The sequence below is a fragment of the Cryptomeria japonica genome, chromosome 7 (genome assembly GCF_030272615.1).
Source record: "Cryptomeria japonica chromosome 7, Sugi_1.0, whole genome shotgun sequence".
Classification (NCBI taxonomy): Eukaryota; Viridiplantae; Streptophyta; class Pinopsida; order Cupressales; family Cupressaceae; genus Cryptomeria; species Cryptomeria japonica.
The window spans coordinates 744,200,878-744,215,882 of record NC_081411.1 but is presented as its reverse complement, the minus strand read 5'-3'; positions in this window follow the sequence as shown (position 1 = coordinate 744,215,882).

Here is a 15,005-nt window from a genome sequence, read left to right as displayed (position 1 = left end):
CCACAAGTATTTTGAACTCTTCTGAAGTTCGCCATGTTAGGAGTCAAGCCTATTAAAGCTTTTACAAAAATTCTTGTTAAGAACAGATCCTGTTAGGGACCACCCAGTTCAGGGATTGACTATAATGACTTGTTAGAAGCAATACCCTATGAAGAGTAACCTCGGTAGAGGATTTGAAATCCAAGATAATGGACCACCTAGTTAGAGGATTTGAATAACACTAAGCTTGTTAGAGCTTACCCAATTAGGAGATTTTGTTGTTGTAATTGTTGGAAAACAACAGGAGTTTGCTGATCAGTTTGAATAGCACTACACTTGCTTGTTCAGATCCTTTTCATGCTCCTATCTACCTTTACACAAACTACAGATACATCATCCGGTTCGGCAACCACACACTCAACTAAAACTTTGCAAACTCTTTAAACAAAACAACTCGTTGACCTTATAAACAAATCAATAGGTCAATAACACTACAAAAACCTAATTCTCTCATAGAGATTACAAACAAGTCGGTTCAAGTATGACCATTGGATTACATAACAATCTCTGCACATTATTCAAGATATCCTCGACCGCTTCTTGATTACCACTTCATCGAACTTAGTAACTCATCACGCATTTTGCATTACATGTAATATACTTGCTCATTCCCAAGATAAAAACCATTATCTCAATGTGCCAAAAACACTTTGAAACTCTTCTCATACAACATGCATACGTGTCATAATCAATACTACTCATCATCTGATCATAAACCAATACATCAAACTTAATCGGTTAGCGTTTATCAAATCAAGCGGTAGGGTTTACCAGTTCAACTCTCCAATACTTAGCAATACTGGTTCACTCCACAAACTCACCTACCGGTTATAGTTCCCTTCACTAGCTCTTCCTACTGGTTACAAAATAACATTATTACCGGTTAATTGACATCAATGTCAACATAACATTTCATTAATGCAATCTTCATGCAAATGCCAATAGGGGCTCCATCTGACACCTTATGGATATATCATTTTTCATGAAATGTTTACTTTTGTGTACTTTATCTTGCATATGCACATAGTTTCATATGACCACTAAAGTGGGGGATAAATGTAGCATCGTAAATTGTACACCCTTAATGGGGTGGTGCAATTTCACGTTTAGGTTAGCCCCCACCTTAGTGCATTTGTATCTTGCATTTCAAATTCCCTTTTAGCATATAATTAATTAATTTAATTAAATCTAAAGTCTTCTTTCATCACTCTACGCATCATATAATTGGACCCTTAAACATAAGTGTGGCCCTTTTTATTTTATTCTCCCAATTAATTATTTCATCAAAAACCCTAAATAAGTCCTATTTTGACCTTCAAGGCCCAATTTCGCATATCTAAACACCTTGAATCTCCACATACTCCTAGAATTAACTTTAAAATCACAATATCTTGCTTTCCCAAAAATTTGGCAAAAAGTTGTTTGGACCAAGAGACGGCCTTTTGGTTCCGACTTTTTCTCCCCAAATTACAGGAGCATGTTTTGGTGGTATTTTAATGTTTGAATCCAGTAAATTGAGGGAAAGTATCATTTCTAGATCGGCCTATGATCAAAAACAAAGTTAGGGTTTCATACATATAGCCTTCTCTTCCTCATTTGAAGGATCCATTCTCTAGCAATTGAAGGAACCTCTTATTAAGTGAAAGTGCAGGTTATGAGAAGCCTTCATTAGCAAATCAAGAATCTATCAAGTCTACATCAACCATTTTCAACATTAATTAGGAGTTTGAAGACATTGAATAATAATAGATCACTGACTATTGATTGGCATGTACCTCTCCCTTAGGGTTTGGTATGGTTTCATGTTATTTTCATGTCTTTGTATGAGCATCATAAATTTCATTTTCAGATTTACATTCATGCTTTATATCCATTATTGCATTTGTGATTTTAAGCATTTACATTTACATTTGCAATCATTTAGGGTTTGCTCTCCAAAGTGTAGGGTAGAACTATAGATTTGCTTTCTTGTTCATTTAGGATCTTGCATGCACACAAGATTCTTGCACACACATTTTCAATACACTATTGGCTATTTGTGGAGGTAGAAATCACCAAAACAAGGGGTTTGACTAAGGCAAAACCCTATATAGCCACTTAGACACCATTTTTCAAGTTGCAGGTGTAGGTACAGGAATCTAGCACACGCACGAATTTCATGACTGATGAAAGACACGGGTATAGATTCAGCATCAGAGCTAGATCTTACTTTTTTGAGACCAGGGGTGGCGTCCTGGTCCCCTGTGTTTTGTAACATTTTTTGTCATATCAACATTTCAAAGTCTCAGGGTTCCAGATTGATAAGTTCAACCTATTGCAGTATCAGACACCAGAGCGTGGCATCCTAGTCCTGCACAGTCAACATCAAATTCTAGTGACAGGTGCACATTTGAGTTCCTTTTTCAGTCATGTACTCAGTTATTCAGTTTCAAATCTGCAAGTTTTTGCATTTTTAGTTCATATTTGCATCTTTGTTTATCTCCTAGCATAGTTGATCATTGCATTGCATTTTACTCATCTCCTCTTCATTGTAGCAAAGGAATAGAAACCCTAAAGATATCCCCTCTCTCTCTCTCTCTCTCTCTCTCTCTCTCTCTCTCTCTCTCTCTCTCTCTCTCTCTCTCTCTCTCTCTCTCTTGAAAGAAGTAGTCAAAGTAGATCATCTCCTTAGGATCTTTCATATTCTAATATGTGCATGGGAGTGGGATTAGGTCTTAGTTACTTGATTCCATTTTCATACATCACAGAAACCAACTTAGTAATAAAGTTACAATTGTAATGAATTATGTATTGTCTATGGCAAGTACTAAGTGTATAAGAATATAGATCTTTCTTTTCTTATAATTAATAATTAATATAATTGCAAATAAAATTTACACCATTGTTTTCTAAAAATAACACAAAACAGGTGGTCATTGAAAAACAAAGGATTGGTTATGGTCAAGTGTAAGGGCTCAGCAAGTTTTCTTTGAGGGTTTGTGAAGTAGTCACCGGTTAGGAGAGACCTCAAAGAGATCAATCTAGACCAATCAGCAAGAGTAAACTCAATGGAAACACAAAGATATGATGGAGGTAATGCAGAACATATTATTCTTTTATTTCATGAAAAATTGATTACAACCAACCGATAACAACCAGATTACATAAACTGGCTCATAGGCCTGCTAAAACATGCTCAAAGTACAAAATAGGTCACAACTGGGACCTCGAATCTCAAGATCTATCTTCTATGCTTAGTCTAACTACTTGATTACATTCTAATGCACAATTACAATAATTTATATGATCCAAGGGGATCCGGTCAGCCCAAAAATGTTCAAAATCTGAAGAACAAAACCTAACGTGTAAAACCAACAAGGTCGGCATCCGCCAAGAGATTGCTCTAGAAAATCCAAAGTATGAAGTGTAAATCATGGGAAAAGGTTGGTCACACGCCAAGAAACATCTAAATCAATGCTCAGGGCTCCGCAAGCTACATAAGGGATCTAGTAGATCACCAATGCCAATAGGTCTAGGCAATCGGTAACAAGAAACTGTCATGGAAACTGATAGCGACAACTTGCTGGAAAATTATCCAAATGCTCCACAGTTTAAGAATAACAAAGATGATCTAGTTTTCAAGTAATATCTAACTCCACGGGATCCGGTGAGCCAAATCTAGGACACACAAAAAGAAATGTTGAAATTGCAAACAGAAAACAAAATAGAAAGGAAATATTTTTGGTTGATGCAAGATTCCCATGAACCGGGGATGCTCCTGCATCAAACATTTGGGGTTGTTGAAAAAATTGAGTCTCTCATTTTGTTGGGGTCATAGGAAAACCAAGGCGGTCTACCTCTGCGTGAGAAATCCAAGATGAATCTTCAATTGGTCTGTCCTTCCACTTCACAATATACTCCTTATACTGACTGTTCTAGGTACTATGCCCAATCCTACAATCCAAAACATCTTCAATCTGGTCCAATTCCTTCTAGGGCAATTGTTTCTCCAAGTCTACAATAGTGCCTTCACTGAATTTTGGTTCATGATACTCAAGAATATTTGCAATGTTAAACACAGGTGAAATACTCAGACTGTCTGGTAACTCCACTTCATATGCATTCCCAGAACTAATCTTCCTCAAAATCTTGCAAGGTCCAAAATTTCTCATCTGCAACTTGTTATAATTTCCAACCAGGAATCTTTCTTTTCTCAGATATACCATCACTTCATCACCAACTTCAAATTCCTTATGTCTCCTCTTCTCATCTACCTTCTTCTTATATTTGTTGTTCATGTGCTCCAAATGTTGCTTAACCTAAATATGCAAGGATGCCATGTGATCTGCAAAGTCTTCTACTTCTGAACTTCTCTGGTCTTCACTGCTAATATCTCTTAATTCTGATATACCTCTAGGATGCACTCCTATAACAATCTCAAAAGGTGTTTTTCCAGTACTCATGTTTACTGAATTATTGTAGGCAAACTCTGCTTGTGCAAGAATCAAATCCCAACTTCTAGTTTTATCTCCAACTAAACATCTCAACAAATTTCCCAAGCTCTAGTTAACTACTTATGTTTGTCCATCAGTCTGTGGATGAAAAGTAGAATTAAACTTCGAATTTGTCTTCATCTTTTTCCAATGTGTTCTCCAAAAATAGCCAACAAACTTAGTGTCTCTATCTGAAACTATGCTCTTAGGTAATCCATGCAATCTCACTACTTTGTTGAAAAAAAGGTCTGCTGCATGTAATGCATCTGATGTCTTCTTACAAGGTATGAAATGAGCCATCTTAGACAATCTATCCACTACCAAAAATATAGAATCATTCCCTCTTGGTGTTTTAGGCAATTCAAGTATTGAATCCATGCTTATATCCTCCCAAGGTCTTATCGGTATTGTCAAAGGTTTATACAATCCCACATTCTGACTACTACCCTTTGCAACTTGACAAACTCTACAACTTTTCATATATTTCCTAACATCCTTATGAAACTAGGGCCAAAATTAATGCTCACTCACAAATGCTATATTTTTGCCAATACCAAAATGTCCAGCTAATCCTCCACTATGTTTCTCCTTTATCAAATTCTCCCTCATAGAACTCTTAGGTATTCACAAATGAACTCCTCTTAATAACATCCCATCCTGAATGAAGTTATCCAACCACTTACTTCTATCTACCGTAATCGGTTCTCTACATACTCTCCAAGGTTCTGCAAAATGCGAGTCATCATCATACAAGGTTTTCAATTACTCAAATCCTAATATTGTCACTCTCATCTTTGTTAGAAAACTCCTTCTCCTACTCAATGCATCAGCATCTTTGTTATATTTCCCACTTCTATGCTTCAACACAAAGGTGTAACTCTACAAAAATTCTACCCCTCATATGTCTCTGATTCAACTTACTCTGACTATTCAAATATTGTAAAGCTTGATGATCTCTATATAACACAAACTCTTTAGGCAACAAGTAATGTCTCCACTTCTTCAATGCTTGAACTATGGCATAAAACTCCTAATCATATATTGAATATCTCCTCCAGGCATCATTCAATTTCTTACTGAAATAAGCTACTTCTCTCCCTTCCTAACTCAAGACTGCTCTTATTGATGTTCCACTTGCATAACAATCCACTTGAAATACTTTATTAAAATCTGGTAAAGCCAACATAGGTTGCTCAGTCACTTTCTGCATCAATAGTTTAAAAAGTTTGTTTGCTCTGGTGGTCCACTTGAATTCCTTCTTATCCCCTCTCATGATCTTAGTCATAGGGTTACAAACTAAACTGAAATTTCTGATGAACTTTCGGTAAAAACTAGCCAAGCCATGAAATGATCTTACCTCTCCAATGCTTTCTGGTGTAGGCCACTCAACAATTGCTTTCACTTTCTCAAGGTCCATTTTCAAACAATCCTCAGATATCATAAATCCCAAATAGACTAACTCATCCTTCATGAAAGTACACTTCTTAATATTTATCAACAACTTTTCTTCTCTCAACCTCTGCAAAACTTGTCTCAAATGCAACAAATTCTCCTCTTTTGTCTTACTAAAATCAGAATGACATCCAAATACACAATAACAAACCTACCCAATAATTTCTTCAATACCTCATTCATCAACCTCATGAAAGTACTTGGTGCATTAGTTAACCCAAAATGCATCACCAACCATTCATATAGTCCTTCGTTTGTCTTGAATGTTGTCTTCCACTCATCTCCTTCTCTGATCCTAATCTTATGATATCCACTCTTCAAATATATCTTTGTAAAGTATTTGTCTCCACTCAAACAGTCTATTATGTCATCCATCCTAGGAAAAGGAAACCAATATTTAATTGTGATCTTGTTTATTGCTTTGGAATCGGTACACATTCTCCATTCTACATTCTTCTTAGGTGCTAATACTGTTGGTACTGCACAAGGGCTCAAAATTTCTCTAATCAAACCTTTCTTCAACAACTCCTACACTTGTATATTTAACTCTTCATTCTCTTTCGATGTCATCTAGTGTGCAACTTTGTTAGGAAAACTAGCTCCGAGAACCAGGTCCATGCAATGACTAATACTTCTCATAGGTGGCAATCCATCAGGCACATTATCTAAAATGATGTCTTCATATTCTGTCAGCAAATCTTTTATCTCTTCCAGTTGTTCCTCTTCATGCTCTAGATTCTCAGTCTTCTTAGGAATTAAGGCAAAACACACATTCTCATGTCTCAATCCATCCAGGAATTTCCTTCCATCCACCAAACAAATTCTAGCATTCGTACAGACTTCATTCTTCAAAGGTTCCTCTAAGGGAAACAAGGTTTGATTCATCCCATATGCCACAATAGTGTATGTATTCTTCCTCCCATCATGTATTGCCTATCTATCAAACTGCCAAGGTCTACCCAACAAAAGATGACAAATATCCATAGGCATAATATCACACAAGACTTCATCATGAGCGCATGTTTCAGGCATTCGAACCTACCTAATAACTTATGTTCATCCTGAATCCATGCTATCTGATAAGGCTTAGGGTGTTTCAATCATTTCAATTTCAACTTATTCGCCATCTCTTCGGAAACAAGATTATCTAAACTACCACTATCAATAACAACTTTACAACACTTACTGGATACCTTACATCTGGTCTTCAACAAATTCTTCCTCTACAAGGGCTCTTCATCTATCCCAGTATGACACAAAGCTCTCCTCACCATGAACAGTTCTCCATCTTCCGATTTGTTATTTGATCCAGTGGGGTTTTTGTCCACCACTGCTTCTCTTCTGGTATTCTATGTCTTCTTACACTCGAAAGCACAATTTCCTCCTCCTCCACACTTATAGCAAGTTCGTCTAAATTCTCTCTTGTCTTGTCTTCCAAAATTCTCATTTCGGTAGCCATCTAGTTCTCTCCTCCGATAGAAATTTTTATCATCTTTCTGGTATGAATTACCTTCTTTGTTCACTTATTTGTCCTTGTTCTGATCTATACAGATTCCTCTACCTCTAGTATATCCTCTTCCTCCTTGAAATATACCTCTGGTAAACCTGCCATCTCTGCCTCTTTGCCTTTGCTCATGTCTTTTGTTTAACTTATCTTCTACCTTTAGGGCATACTGGGAAGCCTCTTCAACACTCTGTAATTTGATCAAAATGAGTTCATCTTGTATAGACATCCGCAATCCATTCAAATATCTTGCAACTTGTTCAACTTCATCATCAACATGTCTGGATCTGATATTCAACTTGTAAAATGATTCGGTGTATTCCTTCATACTAGATTCCTTCTGCCTCAAATTCTGCAACTTTCGGAATGGATTCACTTGATAATCAATCGGCATAAATTTTGACTTCAACTTAGCAAACATCTGATCCCATGCCTTGATCTTCTCTCTACCTCTCCTCTATCTATCAACTTGAAAATACTCCCACCAAAGAGATGCATGACCTTTCAACTGGGTACAGGCATATTTCACCTTCCTTTCTTTTGCAGTGTTTTCAAAATCAAAATATTTCTCCATTTCCGAGATCCAATCCATCAATTCATCCAAATTGAACTTTTCATCATATTCCAATGGGGTAAAATGAGGTTTAGTATTCACCCTACTCAAAAGCCTCAAAAACCTTTCCTCATCTGGATCAACCGCCGGTGGGTTTACTTGTTCTGTTGGGGCTTCTTCTCCTTCACCTTCACTTACATCTTCAATGTGTCAGCCTTTTCTTTGGGTTGTCTCCACGGCTTCCAACCGAGCTGCTATACCTCACAACATTTCCATCACAACAAGGTTTGCATTCCCCCGTGCTCCACCATTCCTAGTTCCTCTTCATGTTATCTTTTATGCCAGTCCTCTATAGCTACAGGTTGGATCCACAATCTGCCACCTTACAACAAAATTCTCAGGACACGCAATCTCCAAAACAAAGCTCGCTTTGATACCACTTGAAGCAGTCACCAGTTAGGAGGGACCTCAAAGAGATCAATCCGAACCAGTCAGCAAGAGTAAACAAAATGAAAACACAAAGATATGATGGAGGTAATTCAGAACAGATTGTTTTATTAGATGAGAACTAATTACAACCAACCGGTAACAATCGAGTTACAAAAACTGGCTCACAGGCCTGCTAAAACATGCTCAAAGTAAAAAATAGGTCACTACCAGGACCTCAAATCTCAAGATCTATCTTCTATGCTTAGTCTAACGACTTGATTACATTCTAATGCGCAATTACAATGATTTATACGATCCAAGGGGATCTGGTTGGCCCAAAAAGGTTCAAAATCCGAAGAAAAAGACCTAACGTGTAAAACCAACAAGGTCGGCCTCCGCCAAGAGATTCCTCCATAAAATCCAAAGGATGAAGTGTAGATCGTGGGAAAAGGTCGGCCACATGCAAGGAACATCGGAATCAACACTCAGGGATCCGCAAGCTACAAAAGGGATCTGGTAGATCACCAATGCAAATAGGTCCAGGTAACCGGTAACAAGAAACTATCAACCGATAACAGGAAAATGTCATGGAAACCCATAGCGATAACTTGCTGAAAAATGATCCAAATGCTTTGCAATTTGGGAATAAGGAAGATGATCTAGTTTTCAAGTAAAATCCAACTCCATAGGATCCGGTGAGCCAAATCCAGGACACACAGAAAGAAATGTTGAAACTGCTAACAGAAAGAAAAACAGAAAGTAAATAGTTTTGGTTGATGCAAGATTGCCATGAACCAAGGATGCTCCTGCATCAGTTTGAGGGGTCATCCTCGCACGTGCGAGCAATCATTCGGCTCGAGCATAGGGTGGTCATCCTCGATTTTTACTGAGGGTTCCTTTAATGCACTCTCTACCCCTTTGTTTTTCCATTTTATGGGATTGAAAACACTAGGAGGTGGTAGTGTGTGCGTGGAAAAACCTAGTGTGTCGGGAGGGAAACAATTCAATGATGTTGTGGTGGATTATCAAAGGCTCTAGAAAGGTGCAGATTTGCACCAAGGGACAAGGAGTCTACAAAGAATAGAGGGGGAAGAGGTAAGGATTCCCTTGGCCCTTCTCTTATTATCAGGCCTAATATTCAAATGTTCCTTTTTATTGACAATGAGAAACATAGACTTAAAGACATTGGTGTGTTTCTTGCGACTTTAGACATTAAATAATTATCGTCTCGTAGTTATATGAATAATTGGCTGAAAAATACTTGGGGCAATAAATTAGGGTTACACTGCACCTATAGAATGATTCAGAAAGGGCTCTTCCTTATTTTTTCAAAAACCCTCAAAACCAGAAAGAAGTCATCAAAAGACAATTTTGGTCTATTGGTTCTTGTAGACCTAGGGGCATTAGTTGGTCACCAAAGGCCGACAATAAGGAAACCCTTGCTTTGTCAAGCCCTAGATGGGTCACAATATACAATGTGCCTCCCTATCTATGGAAATTAATCTCTAACACTATGGAGTCTATTGGCAATGTCCTCGGGATTGATGAGCCTCCCTCTCTTTTCTCGCACATGGATGCTAAGCTTTTGATTTTGATCCATCCTGGTCTTAACCTCCCATCGGATGTCCAAATTGAACTTAATAAGGAAGCGTTTATTTGCCATAGTTGAGTATTTGGGAGGTATCAATGCATGTTTTCTCTGCAGAAAAGAAGGGCATATGAGGAATCCATGCCCGTTGTTGAAAAATAAGCCCAATGTTACTAGGCTTAATGCTAAAATAAGTCTGTCATGCCAAATACGAATTCTGAAAATCCTAATGCAATTTTGGTTAATCTTAATGCTAATGTTGATAATCCTAAGGCTAATAGATCCAATGCTAACCATGTTGATGGTCTCTCCCCAATACCTAACCCTAATAGTGTCTCTACCCTTATTATTGGTAGTCACTCGAGCTTTGTCCTTGAATCTCTCATGACCCCAAACGAATATTAAGTTGCTAATAAAACTTATGGAGCTTAGAGAGGTTTTGAATAACTCCAAATCTAACATCGTTGGAATAGATACCCTAAAATTTTAAAGAAACCAATTAATACCAATGGCCCATCCTTGAATGGTTGAACCACCAAACCTGAGATTATGCTCTTGGATGGGCTCCCTAAGCACAAAATATTAAATGCATAGCAAATTGTGCTTGAGAAACTAAAGCACTCCCCTATGCCTAAGAAAGGAATTGAAATTAACATAAAGAAGACCCAGATAACAAGAGATGTTCCAGACAGTGAATTGCAAGTTTGTAAGAATCAATTGGATTTGATCTCCCACCAAGGATAAGGGTAGAATCATGGTGAGTGAGAGCACTGGCCTTGATAACTCCCAAGAGAACTTCGAGAGGGGGGAACCTAGTAGAAGGGAATGCCAAGACATTATTGACAACTCGGTTGATCCAGATGAAGCATGTGTTGCTAATTGTAATATCATGCATATAGGCAATAGTCTTCATGAAGACTCGTGTGAGGGGAAATCTATTACTCCCCTGTTTAGACCAAACTTGGGGGTTATTAAAGACACTGACCCTGCCCGCTATGATAATTATTGTATCCTTGATAGGAGAGGGTAAAATAAAGATAGGGATGATCTAGATATGGAGCCCATAGATGAGCAGATAACATTAGAAGGAAAGAGAGATACATGGGCAACTATACCATTTAAATAATCTTATAGTATGGAGTTATCTAAAGAGGATTTGTTGGAAGTTGGTACTAGTAGAGCCAGAAAGAAAAGTTATGTTAATAAAACCAAAAAATTAAGTATGACCCCCTTAGGGGTAGATCAAGCATGTGAATTTAAGTGGAGAAAAGGAAAACTGAGCGGATCCATTGCTAATAAGCAAAATAAGAAGACCCACAAAGGACAATTGTGCAAGTGCTATAGCAATTTTAGGGCACCCATGAAAACCACTCCTTAATTTATCATTGAATTGAAATGCTCATCCTAGAATGTGAGGGGGATAGAGTCCCCAAATAGAAAATATGTTGTTAAAATATTCCTAAATATGTACAAAAACATAGATATTCTAATGCTCTGGGAGATTAAGGTTGTGCAATTCAGCCTAGACATCAACCTAAAATGTATATGGAGGGATTTGGAGCAGTATACCACCAGACATGCAAGAGGTAAAGGAGGGATCGTTATTTTAGTTAGTTATAAATGGAGCAAATTTGTAACCAAATGGGGTTGCTCGCCTTGCAATAGACTTGTATGTCCATTATTCTAAAAAATAAGGAGATGGAGGTGGGAATTTGCTCCATCTATGCCTCAAATGATCATAGGGAAATAATTGAATTATAAAAGTGGGTAACTGAATTGGAGGAGATTCCCTAAGATCTTGGGGTGATTTTAATATGATTGAATCCCCCCAAGATAAGGAAGGTGGCTCCATATTTGAATGGAAGGGCAATGAGAATTTTTTTCTAGTCGAGGATGATTAATAAACTGAGACTGGTTTACCCTATGGTAGGGAAGAAGGAAGATATGCAAGGTATATGGTACACATGGTGTAATTTCCAGCAAGGTAATAAAAGGATCTACAGTAGGTTGGCCAAATTTTATATAAATAAAGATTTCCTGCAAATTATATCAAAATCTAATGGCTCTAGTGTGAGAGTAGTCCCTTATACTCTCTCTGACCACCATCCCATTAAGGAGGTTGTTGCATATAACAACACCCCCCCCCCCCCCCCAATTGCCCCTTCATAGAAGTGAAGCATTTGCTCTTAATGCTCAATTGCTTAACGATGAAGATATTCTCCAAGCGGTTTATGTCGTTAGGCAATTTAACAATTGGAACACTACTCAAAATAGTGTGATTGGAAGGTCGAACCAAAAAGTACAAAGTTGGAGGGCTCTTTTTCAAATAGTGGGAAGGAAAAAAGCCAAGGATATCAGGAGGGTGGAAACTAAATTGCACAATAGATTGATTAAGGCGAAGGAGTGCCTACAAAGAAATCCAACTAATTGTGGGGCCAATGAGGCTCTCAAACAAGCTAGAGATGCACTTAGAAGGATCCAAAATGTGAGAATTCAAGGAGCCAAGGTCAGAGCTAGGTTGAATTGGCTAGACCATGGAGATAAGGGATCTAAATTTTTCTTCCAACTCCTTAAAAATAAGGATGCCAAAGATGGGATTGATAGCATTTGGGAGGCGAACTCCAACATCATAGACCAAGCAGATATTTTGAGAACCTTTGCCCAATTCTATAATCAGTTGTTCTCTTAGGAGGATAATGACCAAAATAAGAAAACAGCCAAAGACAAAATCGGCAACATCCCTAAGAAGATAAGCTTAGAAGATTCTAAGATTTTGGATAAGCAGTTATCAATTGAGGAAGTTAAGAGTGCCATTCTTGCCCTTAATAATGATAAGGCATATGGACCTGATGGAATTCCAATTGAGTTCTATAAAAAATGCATTGATTAGATTAGGGATGATCTTTGCTAGGTGTACAAAGAAGCCTTTGAACAAGGATCTTTAGGGTCTAAATCAATAAAGTCCTCATTAAACTCATTCCTAAGGATGGGGATAAGTCCGTAATAAGGAATTGGAGGCATATTACTTTATTGAATGTTTCTTATAAAATACTTGCCAAAATATTGGCTAAAAGATGGAAAGGGATCCTCCCCAAGGTGGTAAATCTCACCCAAACTGGATTTGTCAAAGGCAAGTACATCCTAGAAAACCTACTCACGTGTTGGGAAGCTATGAATTGGGCAAAGGAATCTAATAAAAAATTATCCATGATGCTAATAGACTTTGAGAAAGCGTATGATAGGATTGAAAGGAGTTTTATCTTCATGATGATGGAAAGCCTTGGCTTCCCTAAAAATGTATGTCATATGGTGGGGACTCTTATGAAAGATGCAAAGGTTTGTGTGGAAGTGAATGGGTGTGATTCAGAAAGTGTTAACCTATCTAGGTCAACGAAGTAGGGATCTCCACTGGCCCTGGCTATATTTGTGATTGCAGCAGATGCATTATATTATCTCCTAAGAGATGACTCACTATCTCGTAGAGTGAAAGGAATTACTTTGTTGAATGGGGAAAAGATCTGTCAAACATTCAATTTGCAAATGATACTATTATTTTGGTAGAATTAGAAGAGAATAACTTGGATGCCTTAATGCAGAAATTGGATACTTTTTGTGAGGCCTCGGGTAGCAGGGTCTCTGTCCCTAAATCCATTATGCTTGGGTGGGAGGACCAACCTCTTAATTGGTTCAACAAGCATACTATCATGTGGTGGGGGGGTGGGGGGGTGGGCAATCATCAGGTGAGGTACTCGAGCATCCCTTTTGTTGTGTTCCCCAAACTCAAAGAGATGTGGAATGGGTAAAAGAGAAAATTGATAATAAAAAAAATTAAGAAATTGGAACAAGCACTATCTTATGATGGCTAGCAAATTTCAAATTTGTCAAAAGATTCTCCCATCCTACAATATTTATTACACTCATGCATGGTTATTCAATAACTATCAGTTTAACTATATACAAAAATTCATCAAGGACTTTATGTGGTCGGATGGGAAAGGAGGTAAGAAGAGGCATGTTGTTAAATGGCAGTGTTGCACAATGAGCAAGGTTAAAGGGGGGCTAGGGTTGAAGGACTTAAAATGGCAGGGAGTATTTTTTGCGACTAAATGGATATTCAAAGCCTTCTAAGGAAATGAACCTTGGAAAATCCTTATCAAACATAATATTTCTAAATTGGTGCCTAAAAAAGGGTCGTCGTGGAAAAATCTTCCTTTTAGTGATCTACTTGTTGGATAGTTCTTAGTTAAGCCAGCAAGCTCTGTGGTGTTCAGATACATATGGAAAGCCTAGGAGAATGTGACATGCCTTATCACGCATAATGGTGTCGCGAGAGAAGGAAACAGGGTATGTGGAGAAAGGTCTATATGGTGTAATTTGGAGCATAATAATAAACCTCTAGCCCTATTGCAAGGGTGCTCAGCCAAAAGTTGGGCAACAAAAGGCATTCAATACTTGTTGATATCATGGAAGATGGTCACCTGTTGAGTTGGAATGAAATTTGCCTAAAATTTGATGTGCCTCAAACACATTGGAGGACTTATATTGTGCTTAGGGAAGCTTGTTCCCACCTCAACCTACCCAAATCTTGTGTTGTGGACAATGACAGATTTACCTCTTACCGTTGGTCTAATGGACCCTTCCTCCATTGTGTTAAAGTTAACACCATCTATAACTTGTTCACTGATAATGATGATGTTATTGCCCATGTTGATAATTGTTGGAACTTGAGTCATCCTCCTTCCTAGTGGCATAAGACTATTGAGAACATTTGGAAAAAACCGATTGAACCCAAAAAGAAGTGTTTCCTCTAAAGGCTTATCCTTAATAGACTATCTATCTATGCCCCGAGTAGGGAACCCAACAACTATAAATCCTACAAACTCCCTAAGACAATGAAACATATCTTCTTTGAGTGCCTTTTTGCTAAAGAAATATGGAACATTTTTTTGTCTTATTGGACATAATATT